At 40.1% G+C, this 27931-nt stretch overlaps 1 protein-coding gene across 1 annotated transcript in view; it reads right to left on the bottom strand.

The window, feature by feature from the left end:
• The window catches only part of ERN1 (endoplasmic reticulum to nucleus signaling 1), a 111603-nt gene that overhangs the window by 83216 nt on the left and 456 nt on the right, over positions 1-27931 (bottom strand). The gene's annotated exons all lie outside the window — the stretch shown is intronic.

Genomic DNA, 27931 nt, shown 5'->3' with positions numbered 1-27931 from the left:
GTTCGTAAGACGAAAAAAGTTCGTAAGAAGAGGCAAAAATTTTCTGAACCCCGGGTTCGTATTTCGGGTTGTTCGTAAGACGAGGGATTCGTATCTTGAGGTACCACTGTATTGAATATTGGGCACTTTACATGTTGAGCTTGGAGGAAAAGAAACCATGGTATATAATCATCCTTAATCTGAAAAGCACACTGTGCTAGTTGGGCCACAATTTAGATCAGAACACAACCCACCCAACTGCACAGACAGAAGCAAAAGAAGTAGTATTCATGAACTTGATCTGCCCTTTTCCTGTTTTCTTTCTGCTGTGTGGGCCTGAGGAACAGGGAATTTATGGCTTTCAAGAACCCACACCGCGTTTCGGACATCAACACTCTCGAAAATGTCCAACGATACTTCACCAGAAGAGCCCTTCACTCCACCACTTGAAACAGAATACCCTACGAAAGCAGACTATCAATCCTAGGTCTAGAAAGCCTAGAACTACGTCGCTTAAAACATGATCTAAGTATTACCCACAAGATCATATGCTGCAACGTCCTGCCTGTCAACAACTACTTCAGCTTCAACCGCAATAACACAAGAGCACGCAACAGGTTCAAACTTAATATCAACCGCTCCAAACTTGACTGTAAAAAATATGACTGTAGCAATCGAGTTGTTGAAGCGTGGAACTCATTACCGGACTCCGTGGTGTCAACCCCCAACATTTTTCCCTTAGACTATCCACGATTGACCTCTCCAGGTTCCTTAGAAGTCAGTAAGGGGCAAGCATAAGTGCACCAGTGTGCCTTCCGTCCCCTGTCCAATTGTCTCTCCTATATTTTATATATCTTTTCTTCCATTCATATATCCTTTCCTCTATTCTTCATTGACGTATTCTATTCTCATGTCTTTTCTTCTATCCTTTCCCTGATACTTACTACTACATGTTTTTATTCTCTGTAACTTTCAATTTGTATTGGACAAAATAAGTAAGTAAGTAAGTAAGTAAGTAAGTAAGTAAGTAAGTAAGTAAGTAAGTAAGTAAGTAAGTAAATAAATAAATAAATAAATAAATAAATAAATAAAATAAAGATGCTGCTGAACTATCAGCCCACACCCCATAACGGAGGAGAATAAGGGATTCTGGGAGCTGTAGTTCAGCAGCAAGTGGAGAGACTCAATTTCCCTGCTCCTAAAGAAAGAAGGGAGAAAAAGAGCAAGGACTGCAGTGATGGTGAAAACCATGTAACGTCATGTCACACAAATAAGTGAGGATTTTCTTCATTGTTTTTGTTGCTGTCGTCGTCTCTTCAGATTTTATGGGAGACATTTGGCGCACATTTTAAAAACTAAAAATGTTTACTTGTTTTACTATTTAAACTTATGTTTGCTACTTGAAAATGGTAGGAAACTGTGCTGTTGATCTGGGGAAAAATACTACTAAAAAGGTAACTGCAGAGACTGACAAAAAGGAGGAGATGTAGGGACAGGCCTCAATTTACCAATCCTTGTCAAAAGCTTAAGAAAGGGGAGTGCCACTAAATGCCTACCACATATGCAATTCATAAAACTCTGGAGTAACACATGCAAAGCTCTGAGATAATGCACTGGCACTCTGTAGGTAGTCCTCGACTTATGACCACAATTGAACCCAACATTTCTGTTAAGTGAGACATTTGTTAAGTGAGTTTTGCCCCATTTTACGACCTTTCTTGCCACAATTGTTAATTGAATTATTGCAGTTGATAAGTTAGTTGTTAAGAGAATCTGGCTTCCCCATTGACTTTGCTTGTCAGAAGGTCACAAAGAGTATTACATGACCTCGGGATGCCACAACGGTCCTAAATATGAACCAGTTGCCATCATGGGGATGCTGCAAAGGTTATAACAGTGAAAAATCAGCATAAATCACATTTTAATCATAATTTTGATCCAGGGGTGAAATGCTACTGGTTCGGCCCGGTTTGGGTGCACAGGTAGTGGTGGCCAGAGTTGGTTGGGAGAACTGGTAGCGGTGGCAGTGAGAGGCTCTGCTCATCTGCCTGGATGTTGCCATTTTCTTTTTTTAACACTCTGCACATGCCTTCTGAGCATGCGCAGAGGATGAAAAAGCAATGGTGGCACGTACACGAGCGAAGCGCACTTCCAAACCGGTAGGGAAGGTAAGTAGATTTCACCACTGCTTTAAACAGCCAATAAATGAACTTTTGTAAGTCAAGGACTACCTGTATTTTCTTAGGGAACTGAGTGATGAAGAACAGAGCACAGCCAGAGTTGTGGTTGATCCTAATTAAGGGTTAAATTCTTTCTCCTTTGAAGGGAGAGGAGGTGTGAAGAAAGAGGGTCGAATGTTGGGGCAGTTGGAAGTTGGGTTCGTTGGCGGTTGACAGAAGAAGGAAGAAGAAAGGCCAGACAGATATTTCTAAACACTAGTTTCCATGAATGAAAAGACAGCAGGATGTTCCTGGGTTTGCTCAGGGAGGAGAAAACCTCCCGTTAAAACCTGTGGACAAAGCTGCTATCTCAGAAAAGCACCTGTAAATTCTTGGTGGTATCCTGGAAAAGGGGAACTAGGGAGGGGAAAAAAACAGACCCAGAATTAGAGTCAGAAAATGAAAGAACTTGATGAATTTTGTCAGCTAAATCAATGGCTAAACCCAGAACAAAACTTTAAAAAAAATTACTAGCATTTTTTCTTCTTAAACTCTACCAAATAGAAAGAAAAAAAGAAAGAAAGAAAGAAGGAAGGAAGGAAGGAAAGATAGAAAGAAAGAAAGAAGGAAGGAAGGAAGGAAGGAAGGAAAGATAGAAAGAAAGAAAGAAAGAAGGAAGGAAGGAAAGATAGATAGATAGAAAGAAAGAAAAAAAGAAGGAAGGAAGGAGGGAAGGAAGGAAAGATAGAAAGAAAGAAAGAAAGAAAGAAAGGAGCTCTGCCTGTAGATTTGGGACACCACTTAAAGTTGTCAGAAATCAGACTTTTCTAAGTCTGATCCCTGAGACAACATCATGTGACAAGACCTCATGGAAACAAGCAGATGAAACTGTATTGTCCCCCATGGTAACCAGGGATAGAAAAAGAAAAGGCCCTTCATGTCCCAAAATAGTTCAGGGATCTTCATTCCCTCAAATGAAAATTACTAATAAAATAGAGAAACATGTAAATTGATTTTATTGCAGGGATTTCCCCTCAAACTGGGACTCTCTTCAAAGCCTTTCAGGTTTTTCACATTCCATCAGCAGGGCATGAGTATTTTTGCTGTAATTCTTTATCTTAAAAACAACTTTTTGGCAAGAGCGTTTGATTGCTTAGCCACCTGCCATTGCCTGAGAAGTTTCAAAAGTATATTTAACACACAAGTTACTGCTGTTAGCTATGTGAAACTCTTGAGGGCTGAAATGACATATTTGGGCATAGGATTGATGTTTTCCAAAAGAAAAAGAAACTGACCCGATCGGAAACGAAGATGTTAGCCCTGTTGAATTATTTTACACAAAGTGTTTGAAAAAAGAAAGATACAATCGGTTTCGGAATAGGGTTTGTTATTTTGAAAAACCGAATGTGCATTTCATGAACTGTTGAATTACTTTCTGTCCAAACAGAGCTATATTTGTACATGGTGAGCAAATATTCTACAGAATAAAATGACTTATTTTATCCAATTCATATGATCTCATAGGAGATTTGTTCATCATACAAGAAATAGTTTAAAAACTTTAAAAAAACCTGAGCCGTTTCAACTTCTTTATTGGGAAATCCAAGCGTTCAAAGAAATATTTATTTTGTAGATATTCGGTTTGCAGTTTACATGTACCGAATGTCTGTTTTTTTAAAACCACAAATGGGAAACAGTTCCTCTAACTGCACCTGTTAGTTGAGTACTTTGGCTCCGTTACCTGCCAGCCCCTTTTCTTTGTGTTAAACAATTATTCTCACATAGAGATTATTTTAGGTGAGTTTCCTGGACGAAGATTAAATCAATATATTTCTAAATGCGTGTATTAATTTCCTACTAGGCCCTGGGATGGGTTGCCACCTGTAGCGGCTGCCAGATTGCGGAATTTGCGCGCGACCACTCCGGTGCCAGTCCTTCGGGCCCCGCCATCTTTTTTCTTTAATTTTATCATAGGTTCTGCTTCCTGCAAAATCTCGCGAGGGGACGCACAGGCATGCGGTATTTCAGGTATTTTTTGTTTCTGCACATGTGCATAAGCAAAAAATCACCAAAATCTCTCTCACACGCACGTCCCATCGCAAGATTTTGGCACTATTTTGCTTCCTGCGCATGCGGAAAAGCGAAATTATGCTGAGAAGGCACGCACGCGTACGTGAGACAACTCAAGCTGTGCATGCAGTGCACCTGTAGCAGCAAGTAACAGCAATCCGCCCTTGAGCATGCCCCTTATACCGTATTCTGATAATTTAGTTTTTCCGAACGCCATCACTCTACTAAACAAATAATTCCCTCAACACTGTCAGACTTTCTACTAAATCTGCACTTCTATTCTACTAGTTTTTCTCATCATTCCTATCACCCATTTCCTCCCACTTAGGACTGTATGACTATAACTTGTTGCTTATATCCTGAGATTTTTATTAATATTGCTTCTTCGTTGCTTATTTGACCCCTATGACAATCATTAAGTGTCGTACCACATGATTCTTGACAAATGTATATTTTATTTTATGTGCGCTGAGAGCATATGCACCAAGACAAATTCCTTGTGTGTCCAATCATACTTGGCCAATAAAATTCTATTCTATTCTAATTTTATGTTACTTATTTATAGCACTGTATAGTATCAGTGCCATATTTAGTTTTTATCATTTTTTACCAATAGAAGTATCCTTCTTATAATTCCATCTTAGTGTTATAATGTCCTATTCTTTTTTTTTTAATAGTTTTTATTTAAATTCTTTAAAAACATAACAAAATATAAACAAAAATACATTTACAAAATACAAAAGGAAAAAGAAGAAGAAGAAAAGAAACGAAACAAAAACAACATCACCATAACAAATAACAATCAATGTATACTTTACATCATCATGTGAGGAGGGAAAATGTAATGAAATATTTCCTATTCTGGGTAAAAAACATATTAAAAACATCTAATGTCCTATTATCCTATGCAACAGTCTTTGTAATTTATTAGTATGTTATATGTGATGTCTTAAATTATTACTTCTGGAAATGATTTTAAATATTTTATACTGTTTTAAGAGTGAGTGACTCACTGATTAATTATATAATATTTTTTGCTTTTCTAACTCTCCCTTGAAAAAAGAGGTCAAGACTTGAATTAATGCTTGAACCTACCCCACATTTACATCATGTGCTTAGAAATCTTCAGACCCAATAAAAGAGGGATAAAATTTAAGGTGATGAATTCATTTTCATCACATATGAAGCTTTGTTCTACAGTAATATCACATGGCATATGTCTTCAGGTTTTCCTCTTCGCAATAGGTTAAATCTAACAATTTTCTGCTTATTAAAGCATTTTAGTCTGCGACTCACTAAGGATGGAGATGCAATTTCATCTTGCACGCTCAGATGTGCTCCAATAGTTTGGAAGATCCCTTAGAGCAGATTTGGAGGCAGAATGGGACAATTCTCTGGCCAATATTGCTTATTTGTACTTAGTTAAGAATTGTACCTCATGATTGATAAATGTCTCTTTTCTTTTACGTACACTGAAAGCATATGCACCAGTGACAAGTTCCTTGTGTGTCCAATCACACTTCGCCAATAAAGAATTCTATTCCATTCTATCCTGGTCTTGCAATGCATATCAATATTCTGAGTAGACCAAGAATGTTGCAGAAAAGCCTAAAGACCTGAAATTCGGTGAAATGAGCAGAACAGGAACTGTTCTATGGGATAAGGAATAGAGATTATTAAAAAGGGACACTATTGTAAGTACTGTAAGAATTGGACAAGCATTTCTTCAGAAAAAAATGTCAATATGTTTTTGATTGATTGATTGCATTATCAGTATAGAAATAATTTACATATTATTACAAGCAAAAGAAGAAGAGAAGGAACACTGTTCAACGTTTAACTGTTTGCAGAATTGTGCAATTTGAACCTTCTTTTTTTGATGAGTTGTTAGGAAATTCACAGGAAAGGGAAGGCATGTTTTCTTTTTATGATTCGCCTATAGCTTCGGATATTGCTATTTGAGGTACCAACATTCGTCGACTTACAACAATTCATTTAGTGACTGTTCCTAGTTATAACAGCGCTGAAAAATCCTGACTCGTGACCATTTTTTCACCCTTATGACTATTGCAGCATCCCCATGGTGACATGATCAACATTCAGATGGTTGGCAAGTGGTTCATATTTATGACGGTTGCAGTGTCCTGGGCTCATGTGATTCCCCTTTTGCCACTTTCTGACAAGCAAAACCAACTGGGAAGCCAGATTTGCTTAACAACTGTAACTGCTGAAAGTAAGAAGAAAGGTCTTAAAATGGGGTAAAATTCATTTGATAAATGTCTCACTTCTGACATACATTTTGGGCTCAATTGTGAACTAAGTCGAGGCCTACCCATAGTAACTTTTATTCCCGTCAAATTTTACTTAACAAGCTGCAATTAAATACAAAGACTGAAACAGCCTCAGTGTAGAGTGGTACCTCTACTTACAAACATAATTTGTTCCGTGACTAGGTTCTTAGGTAGAAAAGTTTGTAAGAAGGAACAATTTTTCCAATAGGAATCAATGTAAAAGCAAATAATGCATGCAATTGGGAAAACCACAGGGAGGGTGGGGGTCTTGTTTCCTCCCAGGAGATTCCTAGAGGCCCCACAGAGGCTTCTCCCCGGATTTTCCGGCACTGTTTCCTCCCTGGAGATTTCTAGAGAGGCCCCACAGAGGCTTCTCCATGCCTTTTCCAGCCCTGTTTCCTCCCAGGAGATTCCTAGAGAGGCCCCACGGAGACTTCTCCCTGCCTTATCTGGTTACAGTTTTGGAGGCTCAGGTTTTTAAGTGGAAAATGGTTCTTGAGAAAAGGCAAAAAAAATATTGAACACCCGGTACTCATCTTAAAAAGTTCATAAGTAGAGGCGTTCTTAGGTAGAGATACTAGTGTATTATATTTTGAAGCCATTCGCATTGAATAGCCATGCAATTAATATCATTTAAGGCCATTTTTAAAATGCATTGTTCTCTTGCTCCTCATCCATACCAAATTTCTCTGGAAGATACTGTACAAATGGTGGATTTACTATCTCAACCGTGTGTGTGTGTGTTCCCATACCATATTGCATTTCCAGCTGTTTGTTAACAGTATTTTGCTATGTAAATTTTTCCCTTTCCCTCTTCTCTTATGGTGGAGGCACAAGGGTGTAATAAAGGAAAGGGAGCAACCAGGCTACTCTGGTTTTGAACTGAATTTGAAATGAACTGAAAAAAGATCAGAAATCTTGATTGTTAATTATTTGTTTCCCAAATTAAACTAAACTTTATAGACAGGGTTAACTTTCCAAAAAGGGAGTTAGTTGATGTTGAAACTCTGAAAATAAGTTTTTATAAATATATATATCTACAGGTAGTTGTCGACTTACAACAGTTCATTTAGGGTCCTTTTGAAGTTACAAAGGCACTGAAGTTATAAAGTTACTTATGGCCATTTTTCAGATTTACAACCTTTGCAGCATCCCTGTGGTCACATAATCAAAATTCTGATGCTTGGCAACTGATTCAGGTTTATGACGGTTGCAGTGACCTGGGGACACGTGATCATGTTATGAGACCTTCTGACAAGCAAAGGAGGAGCCAGATTCACTTAACAAGCATATTACTAATTTAACAACTGCAGTGATTCACTTAACAAGTGTGGCAAAAATAAGTCGTAAAAGAGGGCAAAACTCACTTAATAAATTTATCACGTAGCAACATAAATTTTGCATTCAATTTTGGTTGCACGCAGAGGACTACCTGTATCAGTGATGGTGAACCTATGGCACGGGTGCCACAGCTAGCACGTGGAGCCATATCTGCTGGCACACAAGCTGTTGTCCTAGCTCAGCTCCAATGTGCATGTGTGTGCCGGCCAGCTGATTTTTGGCTTGCACAGAGGCTCTGGGAGGGTGTTTTTGTTTTCCAAGGAGCCTCTGGGGGGATGGAGGACATTTTTACCCTCCTTCGGCTGCAGGGCAGCCTCTGGAACCTGGGGTGGGCAAAAACGTGAGCCTACTGGCCCACCAGAAGTTGGGAAACAGGCCATTTCCAGCCTCCAGAAGGCCTCCAAGGGGGTAGGTGGAAGCTGTTTCTACCCTACTGAAGCATTGAATTATGGGCGTGGGCACTCGCGCAAGCGTGATAGCATGTGTGCACGTTCTTTTGGCACCCAAGGAAAAAAAGGTTCGCTATCACTGACCTATATAATTCACTAAGATTTCCATATTTCCTGTAATACAGGTGCAAGTCTTTCATTTTAGTGTTACAGCATTAATACCTTAATGGAGTACAGTTCAGTCCTCTGAGCAACCGGAATTTTGAAAGAACTACCTTAATCAGTTTATTACATAAACAAACCATGAGGCTTAGGGGTGGTTCCCGCACAAATGAATGAAGAAATACATGACATTTGTCCATTCATGTCTGAAAAGAAAATGTCACTCGGTAGTATTTGCTTTGGCTAGTGTCTTCAGCCTGAGATTTAACTGACAATATTTACTGTCAGAAGCAGAACACTGGCTTATATTTTCCAAGAAACCCCTTTGAAGTTGAGTAATATTTTAACCATTCAACTACTCTTTAATAAACCATTGAAAAGCACAGGGCATCAATAATCAAACTGAATACATAATTTATATGTATATAAATATATTTTTTTCCCCCGATAAGGCACACATTTTTTTCCTGATAACACAGAAGTATTCTAAGAACAGCTATACAGCACTGGAAAAAGATAAACTGTATAAACATTTCAGTGTTAAAAAAGCCAGTTGGGTAATCCTGGGACAAGTTCTCTCCATCCTAGGGAGAAGCCAAATCTGAAATCTCACCAATAAAACTACAGGGATTGGTTCCTGGCAGTTGCCAGGAGTCAGAATGCACAGATAAACACAATTTAGAGCAGTGAATTTTTTTGTGCTGTACTTCACCATTAACTGCTAATGTTCATAAAATCCAGACATCACTGGTGAAGACAGTTATTTAATTGTTTTCATCCTGGTCAATAAAAAGAATATTGGATTTCTCTCCTTTGATTCAGATCTTCTAAATATAATTTCATAATTTGTAAGTGAAAGTTTGAGTGACGCAGTATAATACTTTTGCTCATCAGTAAAATGAGTTAATTATTACTCATTAGTAGTAAAATAAAATATTCAGTAAAATTTAGCTGTTTTAGATTATTTAATCATGAAGGATATAAGAAGTTTTGCATTATTTGTTTTGACCACTGCTAGATTAGTCACAAATATCTGCCTTTATCTTCTCCCAATCTGGGCTGAGAGTGATGGGTTCAAAGTCACCAAGATAGCTTCTTGGTAGGACAAGATTTGGGTTTCACCACTCCTAGCCTACTACCTTTACCAAATATGCTTCAGCAATTCTCAATTCTACAGATTTTACAAAGAAAACAAATGGTTTTCTAGGTTTTAAATTTAATTCATCTACGTGCAAGGTAATTTCGCTTCCAAAGTAAAACCTTGGTTCTAATGCCTGATTTTGAAAATTAACTGGAGGATATGGAGACATCGCCATACATGTGAAAAACAGAAGATCTTATCAAAAAGATACACGCCCTAGGTTAGGTGTATCTGTATGCCAGGCATCATCATGCGTTCAAAAGGAAAAGTAGTAAGAAGGGGATTAGTTATGTTTTTATGGGATGAAGGATTATACGGAAGAAAGCAGAGTTAGACTGAAGAGTTTCATGCTCAGAATAATAGATTCCTGCCAGAACAACCGATGTAGACACAGGTTGCTTAAGCCAGTGTTTCCCAACTTAGCGACTTGAAGGTATTTGGACTTCAACTCCCAGAATTCCCCAGCCAGCAAATGCTGGCTGGGGAATTCTGGGAGTTGAAGTCCAGATATCGTCAAGTGGCCAAGGTTGGGAAACATTGGCTTAAGCAAAACTAACCCATATGTATGTGTATGTGCCTGCGTGCATATACAGTTGCTATGCACAGGTAGTCCTCGACTTATAACAATTGAAGCCAAATTTTTTATTAAGTGAGACTTTTGTTAAGTGAATTTTGTCTCATTTTATGATCTTTCTTGCCACATTTGTTAAGCGAATTCCTGCAAGATGTTAAGCTAGTAACATGGTTGTTAAGTGACTCTGGTTTCCCCACTTGCTTGTCAGAAAGTCACAAAAGGTGATCACTTGATCCCGGGACTCTAAAAACCATCATAAATATGAACCAGTTGCCATGCATTCAAATTCTGATCACATTACCCTGGGGAGGCCTCAACGGTAATTAGGAATGAATAGTGATGCCTAATGATCATTAAAGGAATGGTTGCAGGTTGAGGACTACCTGTATTCAAACTTGGCCCATTACTTCCTAACACATGAATCATTTCAGTAACTATTCCAGGGGTCAATCTCCCCATTCTATGCTGAAGAATGAGCTTTCGGCATGAGATATGAAAAGCTGCCTCTTCTAAGAAAGGGAAGTCCTTTTTAGAGGATCAAAAGAAAAGAGAAACCGGATGTCTATCACATCATTCCATCAATATCAGGGACCGTACTGTAATCTTTAATAAGATACATTGCTTAATGTTTAACAGACAAAATAGCAGCAATGTTCAGCATCAGTTCTTTGATACTGAAAGTTCAAACTTGGACAAATGCAGAGATTCATGACAAATTAGTCCTTGGAGGAGGTCCTGCAAGGACATACATTAGTAGTGATGGCAGTCCGTGTATCTTACATCTTATAGTAGGGATTTGCAATTTTTTGCCAGTCAAGGGTGCCTTCTATAGTTTTAGGAGGAGCAAGAACTGTAATATATGTGGCTACATCAGGGGTGAAATCCAGCAGGCTCTGGCAGGTTCTGGAGAACATGGTAGTGGAAATGTTGAGTAGTTCGGAGAACCGGCAAATACCACCTCTGGCTGCCCCAGAGTGGGGAGGCAATGGGGATATTGCAGTATCCTTCCCCTGCCTCGTCCACAGAACCGGTAGTAAAAAAAAATGGATTTTACCATTGGTCTACATCATACACATGGGTCTTTTGTGGGGGTGAATTGAGAGTCTGGTTTAGGATTTATTTCTCCTCCCACTTGCCCAAAAATGGCAAGAAGTCATTCCACCAATTTGGTAGATGTGGTCAGAAAGGAACACAGCAGCCACAAAAAACAGCTTTTTTGCTGTTGCCTCAGAGGAGCCCTGAGTAAGGGAATGATATCAGAGAAATATGGTAAACATCTCAATGTTGAAGTGAAAGGAGATGGTTCTGCTTTGTGGATATACGTAAGGGCTCCCTGCAGCTGTCTGCTGCAACTCATGTTGGACTTTTTCTCTAGACTTTTTAGCACATAAAAGAGCTGCAAACAGCTTCAGGATGGGAGATGTGCTGCTTAATATTATTATTATTATTATTATTATTATTATTATTATTATTATATTTGTATGCTGCCCTTCTCCGAAGACTCGGGGCGGCTCACAGGATACAAAAACAACGCAACAACAAATCTAATTAATTAAAAATTACTACTAAAATCCCATACACAGTGATACCTCATCTTACAAACGCCTCGTCATACAAACTTTTCGAGATACAAACCCGGGGTTTAAGATTTTTTTGCCTCTTCTTACAAACTATTTTCACCTTACAAACACACCGCCGCCACTGGAATGCCCCGCCTCCGGACTTCCATTGCCAGCGAAGCGCCCATTTTTGTGCTGCTGGGATTCCCCTGAGGCTCCCCTCCATGGGAAACCCTACCTCCGGACTTCCGTTGCCAGCGAAGCGCTTGTTTTTGCGATGCTGGGATTCCCCTGCTGGGATTCCCCTGCAGCATCGCAAAAACACAGAAGTCCGGAGGTGGGGTTTCCCATGGAGGGGAACCTCAGGGGAATCCCAGCAGTGCAAAAACAGGTGCTTCGGCTGGCAAAAGGGGTGAATTTTGGGCTTGTACGCATTAATTGCTTTTCCATTGATTCCTATGGAAAACACTGTTTTGTCTTACAAACTTTTCACCTTCAGAACCTCGTCCCGGAACCAATTAAGTTTGTAAGACAAGGTATCACTGTGTATTAAACTCAGTCAGCCAATTCATTCACAACCACACATTACATCTCATAAACAGGGGAAGGGGGTTTGATCTAATTGCCCTATGCCTGGCGACATAAGTGAGTTTTGAGGCTCTTGCGAAAGGTGAGGAGGGTAGGGCCAGTGCAAATCTCTGGGGGGAGCTGATTCCAGAGGGTCAGGGCTGCCACAGAGAAGGGTCTTCCCCTGGGCCCCGCCAGACGACATTGTCTAGCTGATGGGACCAGGAGAAGGCCAACTCTGTGGGACCTAACCGGTCGCTGGGATTCATGCGGCAGAAGGCAGTGCAGTAAGTAATCTGGGATTAAACGATTTATGGTTATGGGTTCAAGGAATGGAAAAGGAACCAAGAACTAGCTGTAATTTCCAGCTGTTTTATTCATGGCTGGCTGGAGAATTCTGGGAGGCAGAGTCCACAAGTCTTAAAAGTTGCAAAGAGTGGACACCCCTGCTTTAGAGCAGAGGTCTGCAACCTTGGAAACTTTATGAGGTGTGGACTTCAACTCCCAGAATTCCTCAGCCAGTCATGAACAAAACAGCTGGTGGGGGTGGGGGTGGGGGAATCTTCCTACTTATTTTGGCTAAACTGGCCTTTTAAAGACAACTCTCATTTTACTTTATTTATTTTATTTCATCCTATCTTACCTTTATTATTGCTTTTATAAATAATGGTGAACATTATACTCCTTCTTCCTTCTATTCTCTCGCCTCCCAATATCAACCCTATGAGGTGAGGTGAGGTGAGAGACTTTGTCCGGCCCAAAATCACCCAGCCAGCTTTTGTGCCCAAGGTAGGACTAGAACTCACCCCAAAATTGGATCCCAGGCAAGATTAAGCTGGGTCATGCCAAGGTTACTACTTTTGCAAACAAGAGATTAAAACAGATAAATGGGGGTCAAGGGTGAGAGAGGAAAAAGCAGCAGTTTGCCAGATCGCCTTCTAAAGGGTAAACTGATTAAGCAACATGGTGACTTACAGGTGTTTTGGACGTTATCAACGTCAGCTGGCTAATGTCCAGAGACTAGTATTTTTAAATCGGTGCATCTGAAAAGCACTCGGCTGGCCATCCCTTGATTGTTGTCTAACATGTTGATATGAAGATGTATGTCCAATGGAATGGGGGTAGTCCAGATCCCATTTTAAAAGCAATGCCATCTGATGGACTCAAATGATGTGGGGGGTTTTCTAGTGCCATCTCTGCCCTCTTCAATTGTAACTTTGAATATCCCTGACCTGCTGTCCTTTAAATAGGGCTTGAGGACCTGGCCCTTACCCAGGCATGGGCTTAAGTCAGGTATCTGACTGAATGCAGCCGCGAGAGCCATCGTGGGGCTTCCCAGATTCGCCCACGTATCTACAACACTCTGTGGCCTGCATTGGCTGCCGATCAGTTTCCGGTCACAATTCAAAGTGTTGGTCATGACCTTTAAAGCCCTACATGGCATTGAACCAGAATACCTCCGGAACCGCCACGAATCCCAGCGGCCGATAAGGTCCCACAGAGTTGGCCTTCTCCGGGTCCCGTCGACTAAACAATGTCGTCTGGCGGGCCCCAGGAGAAGAGCCTTCTCTGTGGCGGCCCCGGCCCTCTGGAATCAACTCCCCCCGGAGATTAGAACTGCTCCCACCCTCCTTGTCTTCCGTAAACTACTTAAGACCCACCTATACCACCAGGCATGGGGGATTTGAGACACCTTTCCCCCAGGCTTATTATAATTTATGTTTGGTATGTATGTGCCGTTTGGTTTTTAATTATGATAGGGTTTTTAGGGTTTTTAAAAAATATTAGATTTGTGCATGTATAATACTGTTTTTATCGTGTTGTGAGCCACCCCGAGTCTTCGGAGAGGGGCGGCATACAAATCTAATAAATTATGATTATGATTATGATTATGATTATGATTATGATTATGATTATGATTATGATTATGATTATGATTATGATTATTATTATTAATCTGTCCACCTGAGTGAGATTGTTCTGGATTCTGTTTTTAATTTGTATGCCTTTGGAAGCTGTTGGGAGCTGGGCAGCCTTACCAGCCTGAACAAATAAATACAGACGTGAACTAGATCTTTGCCTGTACTGAAAAAAAGGATCTCATGTCTATGCATTGAACAGGCATGTAATTTTCATCGTTCTTGCACTATTTAAAACGTGTAACAATATTTCAAGGGACAATTGCAAATGAAGTTTATAAGTCTATGAAACAAAATGAGAGACACAGGGTGTGCAAGTAATGCCAATAATTTCAATAAGTCATTTCTGAATGAGAAAATGAATATCTAGTGTTCTGCTGGGCTCTCTGATAGGAGCCTCCCGAAAATTCAAGGGTACAAATTTCAGACACACACACGTTTGAAAATTCAAAACAATGTTCTTTATCACAAAATTCAAAATAAACAAAGCACTCTTTTTGTATGGCAAAGAGCACTCTTCCCAAAACAGCCGGGTAGTTTGTACAATTTCCCTTAAGCAGTCATTAAGTACTTAGCTAGCAGCTGTGAAGAAACTTCACACCCCTTCTTCTTCCAACAAAGTGAGACACACACAGACACACACATACATTGCTCTGCTTTGGTTTCAAAGGCATGAAAAAGCAACAAAGTCCAGCAACACAAGATTCCTGATGAACTCCGATCAGATATTCTTCCACAATGGCCAAACCCACATGCTGCTATTTATAGCAGCAGCCCTAATTACTGGAACCCCACCCAAACACAGGTGGCCTCCCTTATTTCCTGTAATATGTTCTTATTTGGTCTATTCTACACATAATTCTGCGCTTGTGTTGGTCCAAAATGTCATCATCTGAATCAACGGAAGATAAGGGAGATTGACTGCCTGGGCTGTGTGCCAAGCCCCCCTCTGCCGAGTCACTCCCACCTTCTTTTTCGTCCGAGGAAACTAAACTCTGAACTGATTCTGTCGGCAATAACACAGGCCTGTGACATGTTGAATTTTCCCCTGCATCCACCTCCCCATTCCCTGGGGCAGGAGCTGGGCCAGAGCCAACCACAACACCTATGAGTCATAATAATTTCAACTATCCTCTTTAACTTATTTAATTTCTTATATTTGCAATTTATTCCCAGTTTTAGTCTCCAGTTATTTATTACATTTGAAAGAGAAATAGGATTCTAAGTTCGACATAGCTTTCTAGAAAGGACCAAAAAAGGACCACATTATCTCCCACTTGTTTTATTCCATTATGCCTCTTCTTCCAAACGGTCTTGTGTTCAGTATCAAGGACTCCTTTAAACCCAACATTGACAGGAATTCTCAGCCATAAATAAATTCTGCTCACAATATAACTGACTTGTTGCATTTTCATTACATTACTTATGTGAAAATTTTGTAAGACTCTCTTGCTCGCTAATTAGCCGAATACATTATCATCCAAAACTTAGAGACCCTCTTATCACCCCCCCAAATTAAAATGAAAGAGCCTGAAAAGAAAATGAGTTTAGGTAAACCCACTAGTGACCTCTTTGTTTTCATTCATTTCTAATTGGAAATAATACATTTTTCTATTTTGCTTAGGATACCCATTCCTGTAAAAATGCTTTAGCATAAGAACTATCTGAGGCTAAAATATTTAGATTGTGATTTACATTGGAGGTAACGAACCTAGGCTGCAAACCTCCAGACCAGAGGTGAAATGCTACTGGTTCAGCCCGGTTTGGGCATACTGGTAGTGGCGAGTACTGGTGGTCTGCAGAACTGGTAGCGTTGGCAGCGCGAGGCTCCACCCACACTCTGCCATTCTCTTATTTTAAGCCTCTGCTCATGCACAGGTGAAAAAGTGCATGTGCGCGAATGAAGCGGGGATGAAAAAGTGTGTGCATGTACCAGCAAAGCAAGCACTGCACACACACACAAAGTGTGCACTTCCAAACCAGTAGGAAAGGTAAGTAGATTTCACCCCTGTTCCAGACCACTTTTAAGTGGGAGCTAAGGTTGTCAAATTTAGCCACAATTCTTACTATCATAGTAAGAATTGTCATAGTGCTGTTTCTTTTTTCTTCTTCCTATGTCAACATATCAGTGATATCACCATTTTGTTATTTTTGCATTTTGATACGAGCAAAATATTGCATATGATTCTATACCATAAAAGGCTGAATGTAATGTAGAAGATCTGCTTTTAAGTTTCAAAGCTTAAGGTCTGTTAACACAGATTGCTTTTTTAAAACGGCACCATCAAAGTCCAAAAGCATATGAAATAATCATAGATCTGCTGGGCCATGAAATCCATAGTAGTAATAATAACAACCACAAAGTTGGAAGGGACCTTGGAGGTCTTCTAGTCCAACCTCTTTCTTGGGAAGAAGACCCTACACTGCTTATCCAACATCTTCTTTAAAACTTCCAGTGTTGGATTATTCACAACTTCTGGAGGCAAGCTGTTCCACTGATCAATTGTTCTAACTGTCGGGAAATTTCTCCTTAGTTCTAAGTTGCTTCTCTCCTTGTTTGCTAACATATATAGACTAGAATTGTAATATACATAGACTAGAATTCAGTCACATGTGCTAGCATGTCGGGATTTTAGACTGAGATGTGCTAAAACCCAAGTGACTTTCAGAACCAAAACGTCTGATGACCTGGCAGGAATGGCGATTTTAAACATTTTGTACATTTTAATCTAATTATTATGGAACACAAGAAAATGTTACCTTTAAACAGCTGCTTCTGATTATATGTAGCCCTCCTGTAGTTCCTGTTTATGGTTTAACAGAGCTGTATGTTCGGAACAAGTTGTTTTCCACAGCTCATCAGAGGCAGCACATAATCCTACGAGACTAAAATCCTATGCATGCTAATTTGGGGATCATATCACAATGCAGCGAGACCTGCTTTGTGCTAAATAGCACAGTGCTGTGTTGTGTATAAAACAATATTGATCACAAATGTCTTTTAAAAAATACTCTGAGCTGTAATTTTTGTAGAAATGTTGTATACCTGAGTGGGAATTACTCTCTAAAATAGCATAGAATTAATTCTACCATTGTATGATTCCATGATCTGATACCTAGAAGGATTTTTGCCCAAGTCAATATGCCCACTACTAGCTGAAACATGAATATTCTAAAGTCTTCCATACTGGTGAGACTCAAAAAATTAGAATATTGTGCAAAAGTTCATTTATTTCAGTAAGGCAACTTAAAAGGTGAAATGTAATACAGTGGTACCTCATCTTACGAACGCCTCTTCTAATGAACTTTAAGATTTTTTTGCCTCTTCTTCCGAACTATTTTCACCTTACGAACCCAAGCAGCTGCTGCTGGGATGAAGGGGTTTCTTTTTTCCCCCTTTTTTGAAGAAAGAAAAGGGAGGGGCTGCTTGGAGTAGGAAACATTTTGCAGAGAACAACGTGCTTGCAAAGGAACTGAAAGGGTGTCTTTTGAAGAAAGAAAGGGGAGGAGGGAGGGGCAGCTTGGGGGAGGAATTTTTTTTGCAGAGAACAACGTGCTTGCAAAGGAACTGGAAGGGTGTCTTTTGAAGAAAGAAAAGGGAGGAGGGAGGGGCTGCTTGGAGTAGGAAACATTTTTCAGAGAACAACGTGCTTGCAAAGGAACTGAAAGGGTGTCTTTTGAAGAAAGAAAGGGGAAGAGGGAGGGGCAGCTTGGGGGAGGAAATTTTTTTTGCAGAGAACAACGTGCTTGCAAAGGAACTGAAAGGGTGTCTTTTGAAGAAAGAAAAGGGAGGAGGGAGGGGCTGCTTGGAGTAGGAAACATTTTTCAGAGAACAACGTGCTTGCAAAGGAACTGAAAGGGTGTCTTTTGAAGAAAGAAAGTGGAGGAGGGAGGGGCAGCTTGGGGGAGGAAAATTTTTTGCAGAGAACAACGTGCTTGCAAAGGAACTGAAAGGGTGTCTTTTGAAGAAAGAAAAGGGAGGAGGGAGGGGCAGCTTGGGGGAGGAAAAATTTTGTAGAGAACAAGGTGCTTGCAAAGGAATTGAAAGGGTGTCTTTTTAAGAAAGAAAAGGGAGGGGCGCCCCCCTTGCCTTTCTTCCTTCCCACTCACCCTTTAGCCTAGCCTTGCTTCTTCCACCCGCCCCCTTTAGCTGCTCCTCCCTGCCCTCTGTTCGCCTCCCTTCTAAAGTTTGGGATTTTCCTGAAGGATTTGCACGCATTATTTGCTTTTACATTGATTCCTATGGGAAACATTGTTTCATCTTACGAACTTTTCACCTTACGAACCTCCTCCTGGAACCAATTAATTTCGTATGATGAGGTACCACTGTATGTTAGAGAGAATCGTTATATGCAAGGCAAGATAGTTCAAGCTGTGATTTTTCATAATTGTGATGATTACGGGGTACAGCTAATGAAAAACCTCAAATCCACCATCTCAGAAAATTAGAATACTGTATTCTATTCTGGGCTGTTGGTCTGAATTCTGTGTTTGGCAGTTTGGTTGCAAACATTTTGTCACCATTTGAAGTGCACTTTGAATTGTTCATTTTGGTCAAACACTTCCACACGTACTGACAATGTCTCCTCAAATGGTGACAAAACGTTTGCAACCAAATTGCCAGGCTCAGGCCAACAGGCTCAACTACCAACCAGAGCTACTTATATTCCAACACATTTCATATTATATTCTATTTATCCGGGAGTGAGATAGAAGGAGCTTTTGTGTATGCCAGGACCTGGTTTATCTTCAGCGGAGCCTTTTTTGATGATTTTAACAACTTGACAAATTTGTAAGAAGATAATCAGTCTTAAGCAGTTTAGAGTTTAAAGGTCGACATCATCACCTTAAATTGGGCCCAATAAATAACTGGCAGCAAATATAATCAGAGTGGGCATCCTATGATTCATGCATCTTGCAATGATTAGCAGCATGGCTACCACGTTTTTTTACTACTGCCAACTTGCAGACAATTGTTCCAGAGCACTTTGCATAGTCAAAATGGGAAATAATTTAAGAAGTGGATAACTTGACTGGTTTGAGAATGGTTGCAGTGGGCACATTAGATATAACTGTGTAAAATGATGACCTTGCCATGGTCACCAGCTGGGAAGCACTTCCAGGCAGTAAACCTGCTTTTTCAAAGGAACATATCCCTGTTCCAAACGGGATAAGCATCAGTTCCTTAATCCTATTGACCAACAGACTCTCCATCTTGTTCAGATTTAATTTCAGATTTATTTATGTATTTATTAAATTTATGGGCCATACCTCTTGTTTCGAGAACAAGGGTGGTTGTACAGTACTACCTCTACTTAAGAACTTTTCTAGATAAGAACCGGGTGTTCAAGATTTTTTTTGCCTTTTCTTAAGAACCATTTTCTGCTTAAGAACCCGAGCCCAGAAAAATTTCCCAGGAAATTTGAGAGCGGCACAAAGGCCTGGCCAGTTTCCTGAAATTCCCCCTTTAATCCCGGCCATCTCGGGCTTTTCTGGGCTGCCAGAGGAGCCTTTCAGTGGCGCTTAAGGAGGCTTTGGCAGTCCAGAGCGAACAAAGCATTTTCCATTCTCTGAGTGCTTGGAAAGGGAATAAACCTCTGCCAGCAACCAGAGAAAAGAAATGCTCCCTTTGCTCTTCTTCCTCCTCCTCCCACCCAAATTCCGCGCTTTTATTTCTTTCCTAAAGAGTTTGCACTCATTATTTGCTTTTAAATTGATTCCCATGGGAAAAATTCTACTTCTTCTACTTACAAACTTTTCTACTTAAGAATCTGGTCACAGAACGAATTAAGTTCTTAAGTAGAGGTACCACTGTATTGAGATTGCTCTTGCTTGTCTATTGCCAAAATTGGGAAATGCTCAGGGAATTGGATGGTAAGGAAAAATAAAATTGAATGTTCACAATATATTGATAGCACTCCACTTTTAAACTCCAGAAGACCTCCCTCCTCAGTGGCTTATGTGTGTCTGCGTGTGTGTCTCTATGTATCTACTGTATATCTCTATATCTCTAACATATGTTTGTTGATAAATAAAAAGGAAGGGAGACTAATATAGATCTATTTTGAGCTCTTTTGCTCTATTCAGCTAGGAGAGGGGCGGCATACAAATCCAATAAATAAATAAAACAAATAAATATCCTTGCCAGGATTTGAACCAGTAGACTTTTACCTGCAAGGCAGGATATTAACCTCTAGGCTACAGGCTCGCCTCTGAATCAGCTTGTATTCGACAGAAAAACAAACGTATCTCTATATATGGATGAATATAAGGACAGGATGGTACCTGTGGGACATAACAGATGTTGTTACTGTCTTGCGTTGAACAACAGTGCCCTAACACTGCATTTTCAACACACTAACAGAAAACTCTAGGACTACAAAACAGCATGCTGAAGGCCACTTCTGTGAGTTATCAAGATGGTTATCGCCAACACTCTTGCCCTTCCTGTTTAAGGCTGCTGGGTGAGCTGTTAGTTGGGGTCTGATTTCATCAGTATGCTGATGGTGCCCAGTTATATCTTTTGACCCTGGGACAATCATGTAATGCTGGCAAGGTCTTGTCTGAGTGCCTGAAAACTTTGCGAGTCCAGCTAGGAAAGAATAGGCTTAGGATCAGCCCCGATAAGATAACGTGGCTGTGGGTGTCACAGTCTGGGGTGTTTTCCCTCTTTAGTCCTGATTGGGGTCACGCTTCCCCCTTCAGCCCTGGAGCATAATTTGAAGGATTTTTTTTGGACTTCTGGCTCAGGCAGCAAGTGGCAGCTTAAGCCTTTGCACAAGTTACACGTCTACCTGGCACATGGATTTCTTTACCTTCAGGCAGCTCACATTCTGATTATGGCTCTGCACTCTACATGGGGCTGCCCTAGTAGACCACTTGAAAGCTGCAGCTGATATGCTGTGGTTTGTCCAGATAATATCTCTGCTCTGTGAGCCATACTGACTACCAGTAGTCTTCTGCGTTTAATTCAAGGTTACGTGGCCTAGGAGCTATTATTTGAGGGAGCACTTAATTTCAGTAGTTTTTCTGCCCATCCCATTTGGTAGAGTTGATAGGGTCCCATTGATTGATTGGTGTCATCTGATGGGACTCAGGAAATGGGCTTTATCTGTCATGGAGCCTGTCCTTATTTAAAATGAACTTTCAAAAATTGATCACTCGCTTAGATTAAAGTTATGCAAGTTATTCTGGCAATAAAAACAGTTTGCTACCAACTGGAGAATATACTGACTGCTAGCATGTAGAAAGAAAAATATTATCCCATTGATCCTGATTGTATGTTACATGAATAGGTATAATGGGATGGATGGGTAAACCAGGCATGTGGGTTTGTGAAAAAGTGTGCACCTATGTCTCAACCCAGCAGCTAACACACACGGTAGGCAGATGCTATGTGAATCTTACACCGCTCAGTAAGATGAAATAGGAATCCAAAAGAGGTTTAAGGAGAATAAAATTAGAGGGGAAGGGGATTAAAACAAGTTTCTGCTTTGAACTATTTTAGTATGTTCTATTCTAAATATCAGCTAACACTAACCAGGTAGTTTCTACCATACCATGCTACCACAATGATAGCAATGGCACAGAAAAAAACCAGAGTCTTATTTCCTGAGATGCTAAGTAAATTCTGTAAAAGATGTTTGGATCTTAGGAAATTATGATTACAGAAATATGTAAAGCAGAATTGCATGCTTTTGGTGCACCAAGGGCCTTTCTGTCATTAAATATTACTGTCTAGCATTACCAATATCCAGGAGGAAAGTCTTCCTGATACACAAACATCTGGTGATTTACCTGTTGGATTTATTAACTCTTGATTAAAATTATAGAGTATATCAAGAGTTAATAAACCAGACTGGTAAATCATCTGGATGTTTATGTGCCAGGAAGACTTTCCTGCTGGATATTGATAATGGTAATAATAATAATAATAATAATAATTATTATTATTATTATTATTATTATTATTTATTAGATTTGTATGCCGCCCCTCTCCGAAGACTCGGGGCGGCTCACAACAACGATAAAAACAATATTATAATGGCACAAATCTAATATTAAAAAACTAAAAACCCTATCACAATTAAAAACCAAACAGCACATACATACCAAACATAAATTATAATAAGTCTGGGGGAAAGATGTCTCAAATCCCCCATGCCTGGGGGTATAGGTGGGTCTTAAGTAGTTCTCCGGGGGGAGTTGATTCCAGAGGGCCGGGGCCGCCACAGAGAAGGCTCTTCCCCTGGGGCCCGCCATACGACATTGTTTAGTCGACGGGACCCGGAGAAGGCCAACTCTGTGGGACCTTATCAGCCGCTGGGATTCGTGCGGTAGCAGGCGGTTCCGGAGGTACTCTGGTCCAATGCCATGTAGGGCTTTAAAGGTCATGACTCACCAACCATTATAGGTTACCTGTTTACTATGACCATTAAAATAGCAATGTTCAAAGTGTCATACAAATTCAATAAGCCTATGCCAGATGCAACAAATATATATTAGGAGCCAAGAACATATCTTTACGAAGAACGTGGGCTATGACTACTACAGAAAAAGCATCGGGCATGACTTCCTATAGAGGATGCTGATCATATCTCTGGTAGAAACGGATGCTCTGCTGAGAAATTAGAAGCTTTCTGTCTTTGCTTATCTTAACTTCATTGGTCAATTGCTAGGTTGGTGGGCAGTGAGAGAATAAAGCTCAACGTGAGAAATGCCAAGAATGTTCCTGAATGTTTTATATACCGGTATTCTCAAATGGGTTACTTGGGAAAAGCAAGAGGTTTTAGAATTATTTTCTAATAATGCCTACAAAATGCATAGCCTTTGGGACTAATCTCTACTGAAGAGAGAAGAGGACATGGCATCCAAGTCTCCTTGCTTGCCTTTTAGGTAATTCCTTGAAAAGTCATGAATCTCAGATCCTGGAGCTAAAAATTGACTTAATCGTGAAAATTAAAATGTATTACTGTGGTTGAATCAACACAATCCTTTGTTTAAGTGAAACAAGGTCCTCCCAGTCTGATTATTTACTTATGTTCAGAAAGCAAATGGAAGAAAAAACAGAGAAGCAATGTAAATAACTGGTACAGAAGACACAATAACTCCATAGGCCACTCCCAATGCTGCCTTAATACAATCTTGATGAAGAAATATTGGTGGGGTCATTCTGTTAATCAATTAGTGTAAGTAAAGAAATGTGCCAAACGCACTACCTCCTAGTATTAGTTTGATTGTGTTTTATCTGGGTTCCCAGATATACTCGATAGAAGTTAGGGTCAGAATGTAAGTTACCTTTGCAAATATTTTTACTGAGCTTAGTCTCTGCTCCTGCCTCTATTTATATCATCTGTCTGTCTGTCTGTCTACCCACCCACCCACCCATCCATCCATTTATCTATATACTTACCTACCTATCTAATGCATAACATATTTTTGCTGATACTGAAAAGGAAGGGAGACTAGTATAGATCTACTTAGAGCTTATTATGCTCTCATCAGCTAGCCATACTCTTACTAGGATTTGAACCTGCAGCCTGCCTTGTAAGGCAGTAGCTTTAACCTCTAGAACACACACACACACAAACGTAGTATATATTAGTGATGGCAAACCTTTTTTGGTTCGGGTGCCAAAAGGGCGTGGAGCGTGGAGGGAGGGGTGTCACACACATGCGTGCCCACATCCATAATTCTATGCGTTCCCCCCCCACGAATCCATAAATGACCCTCCCCTCGCTCCTGGCATGCAATGGCACACCCATTCTCCGCTCTCCCCAGGTTTTAGAACCTTTCTAGGAGCCTGGGGAGAGTGAAAACAGCCTTCCTTCTCACCCTCGGAGGCCCTCTGGAGGCCTGAAGTAGACTGTTACAAGTTGGGAAACGGGCCATTTCTGGCCTCTGAAGGGCCTCCAGGTGAGGAGGCTGTTTTTGCCCTCCAGGCACCTAGAAAGGCTCTAAAGCAGAGCTCTTCAAACTTGGCAACTTTAAGACTTGCAGACTTCAACTCCCAGAATTCTCCAGTTGGCTGGAGAATTCTGGGAGTTGAAGTCCGCAAGTCTTAAAGTTGCCAAATTTGGGGACCCTTGCTCTAAAGCCTGGGGAGAGTGAAATATGGGCCTTCCCTACCCACTCTAGAGGCTGGAAACAGCCTGTTTCCCAACTCCCAATGGGCCCAGACAGTCCAAAAATGAGCTGGCTGGCATGTGCATCACAGACCTGAGGTTGCGTACCCATTGATATGGCTCCATGTGTTGCTTGTGGCATGCGTGCCATAGGTTCACCATCACGAGTATATACTATAATAGTCTCCCTTCCTTTTCATTATCAGTAAAAACATGTCACACACACATACACCCGCTTTCAATTTTTGTGTATGAGTAAGTCAAGATAGCAAACATACCTTATGTTCCTTCCTCCTCCTATTTCCCCCACAACAACCAACCTGTGAATTAGTTGTAACATCATTTGTATTTCTGAGAACCTGCCTTGGACATCTGGGCAAGGCAAATATTTAGGACAGCTTCGGCACCACAACGGAAGCAACCAAGGTGATCATCCTGGATGCCCTATGATTCACTGAGCTTATTTTGTCAGCTAGTGCTCTAATTGCATTGCTAGGTTACAAGATGATAGTGTGCGCACATTTAAAAAAACAACTCACTAAAATATGTTTAATGGAGAAGGAGGAATGGTTATTGTTATAAAATAATTTACGGTACGTTAAAAGGGGAGCGGAAGACAATATGACCCATGTCAAAATAGAGCTAAAAATCTTTTTAATATGTTTGAGCATAAAAGAATTACTGTATAAGGCTTTCACTGCTTTCTCTTTCTACTCCTGTTCAGTATGATTTTAAAACTCCATATTTATTCTGCTCTTCCACAAAGAATGTTTTCTATTTACCTTCAGAGAATCAGGCCTGATTACAATAATCTTGCCTGGAGATTAGATTACTGGATTGAAGAGGCCAACTTTAAGGGTCTTTGGACAAAGCAGTTGTTCCAGTAAATAATCTACAGTAAATAATTATATTTGGCCTGTTCAACTGGGAATGCATTGGTTGCCAATTTGTTCCTAAGCACTATTCAAAGCACTAATGATTATTATGTTTAAAGCCCTAAAGCAATGATCAGGAATGGGATCAGCTCTTGCATTTGAGAAAGGCACTACATTGAAAAAGAGATACAGTAAAATGGTAATCTGCAATTCCCAACATACTAAGAAATGTTAGTAGGTAGAAGACCAAAAGAAAATTATATCATCTCTAAAATGTTAATTATTATCCTTTGTTAGTATATGCTAAGACAGATGCACATGATACAGATATAAATATTTTCTGCCATTCAATCATATCTGATTCTTGGAGACTGTCTGAGCAAGTACCTACAGTTTTCTCTCAAGAAGTGATTTGCCACTGCCACTTTTCTAAGGCAGAAAAAAAGTGATTGGCCTAAAACCACCCAGACCAGGGGTAGGCAAAGTTGGCTCTTCTATGACTTGTTGACTTCAACTCCCAGAATTCTGAGCCAATCATACTAGCTCAGGAATTCTGGGAATTGAAGTCCATATGTCATACAAGAGCCAACTGTTGCCTACCCTGGATAGGCAAACCAGTATCCAAGGCAGGATTAAAATTCAGTCTCCTAGTTTCTAGATGGATGCCTTAAGCAACAAACCAAACTTTATAAAGCTTATCAATTCTCTCTCACAAATTATGGAGGAACACTGCTGAGCATTCATACTGTATAATGTGGCAGAAGCACTTTGCGATTGGATTCATATGCACGAGCGCCAAAAGATCACTCATAATTAGTGTGCTTAACTTTATAGAACAAGTATAGTGGAATCAGAAGTAATCTTCGATTGCACCCTATTGCATAATTTTCAAGGCAGCCTAAATATTTGCCAACTTTACTCACCAAAATCATTCTGATTCGCCTCACAGCTAAAATCTTGACAGCCTTTCAAATAAGACTCCAAACACAAAGAGCAAGACAACAATAAAAAAGTAGCTGTACCACCAAAACTACAGTATAATTTTCTAATTTTCTAATAATATAATTTTCTAAGTGTTCCTAACTTAGGAAATGCATGAATATTTGCTTTGCAGGGACAGAAATAATAATAAATACTGTAATGCAACTAATTAGTACAGTACTTACAGACCTTCTGGTTGATGTTTATTTTAAAGGTGAACATCTAGCCAGATATTTTTAAAATGGCAAAACAATTGAATGAAATTAAACAAATATTGTATGTTTTATGATAACGTTTTATTAATTCTGAAGTACGTGTAAACCCCACCTTTTTCAACTTCACCAAAATGACAGAAAAAGAGCTTTCTTAAATTATTTTCTCCACATTTGCTTTATTAAATCTGTATGTTATAGTACAAACACTGCTGCACAAATACCAATTTGAAACCCCTGGGTCCTATCTTTATATTGGTTATGCCATGAGGCCCAGGCATACTCCGTTACCAAAATATGTGACCGAGACCATGGGAGACCATTGTGTTGGTGGCTGGAATGGTTTTTACCTGGGGTACTAATGTTATTATTCTACCTTTATAATTGCTGCTCCCTATCTAGAATCATATGGTTGAAATGGGTGGCCATAGACTCTTGAATAAATTTCTAATGATTGCACACCTCAATTTAGGAATAGATGTTAGCATAAATAACTATACTAGTACTGTGTATTTTATTTTTAGGAAAATAAACAAGGATTACAGTTACATATCAACAGCTTTGCATTCCCACATTTCAAGAACTGTCCATCAGGGACAGCAAAGAAATTCAATTAACTTATACGAGAGCCTCCAAGTCTTCTAACTAGATAGTTTTTATACCTTTGAGCCAGGTCTAAGCTTCTAGGTTGTCATCTTTCATCCCTGGGGCAAACCTTCCAAATTCTACCCTTCAAAAGTGCCTTCCTGGCATCACCCTGGCCACTATCGAAGCTGTTGATATCAAGTCTGTCCTCACTGCTGTTATTTTCACACACAGCAATGGCTGGAAAGTTGACACACACACACACCCTTAAAAAAGACATTGTTAGTCACTTGCTGGGAAATGATCCCAGTGCAGTAGATAGTGCAAGAACATGGAAGATAAAAAAGAAAATGTAGCATTTTACATCAACTCCAAAAGTTCAAGCAGGAGGCAGAAGAACAGAGTTTGCAGCCTTGCCATCACCAACAGGAGAAGAGCAAGAATGTCATTTTGTTTCAGGTAACAAAGAGCGAAGGAGAATAGAATAGAATTCTTTATTGGCCAAGTGTGATTGGACACACAAGGAATTTGTCTTTGGTGCCTATGCTCTCAGTGTACATAAAAGATAAGATACATTTGTCAAGAATCATGAGGTACAACACTTAATGATTGTCACAGGGATCAAATAAGCAATCAATATTAACAAAAATCCTAAGGATACAAGCAACAAGTTACAGTCATACAGTCCTAAGTGGGAGGGAAAGGATGATAGGAATGATGAGAAAGAACTAGTAGTAATAGTAGTGCAGTCATAGTAAATAGTTTGAACAGTGCTGAGGGAATTATTTGTTTAGCAGCACTCCTAAACGTCAGGGATGGCTTTATATTCTCGGTATTTTTAATGAGATGGAAGAAAACTCAGGAAACACCGGACTAACTTTCCCCAAACCTGGCGCCGACTAAGGGAGCTGGGCGTCCCCTTTACTGACCCCTCTCACCCCCACCTCCTGGCCCGTTCCGCCTCCCTTCCCCGCCCGAGGGCCACCGCTGCTGTTTGCGCCGA

Source organism: Erythrolamprus reginae, chromosome 2 (genome assembly GCF_031021105.1).
Source record: "Erythrolamprus reginae isolate rEryReg1 chromosome 2, rEryReg1.hap1, whole genome shotgun sequence".
Lineage (NCBI taxonomy): Eukaryota > Metazoa > Chordata > Lepidosauria > Squamata > Dipsadidae > Erythrolamprus > Erythrolamprus reginae.
Note: the sequence above shows the minus strand (reverse complement) of the source record. Positions and strands in the feature narration are given on the sequence as shown.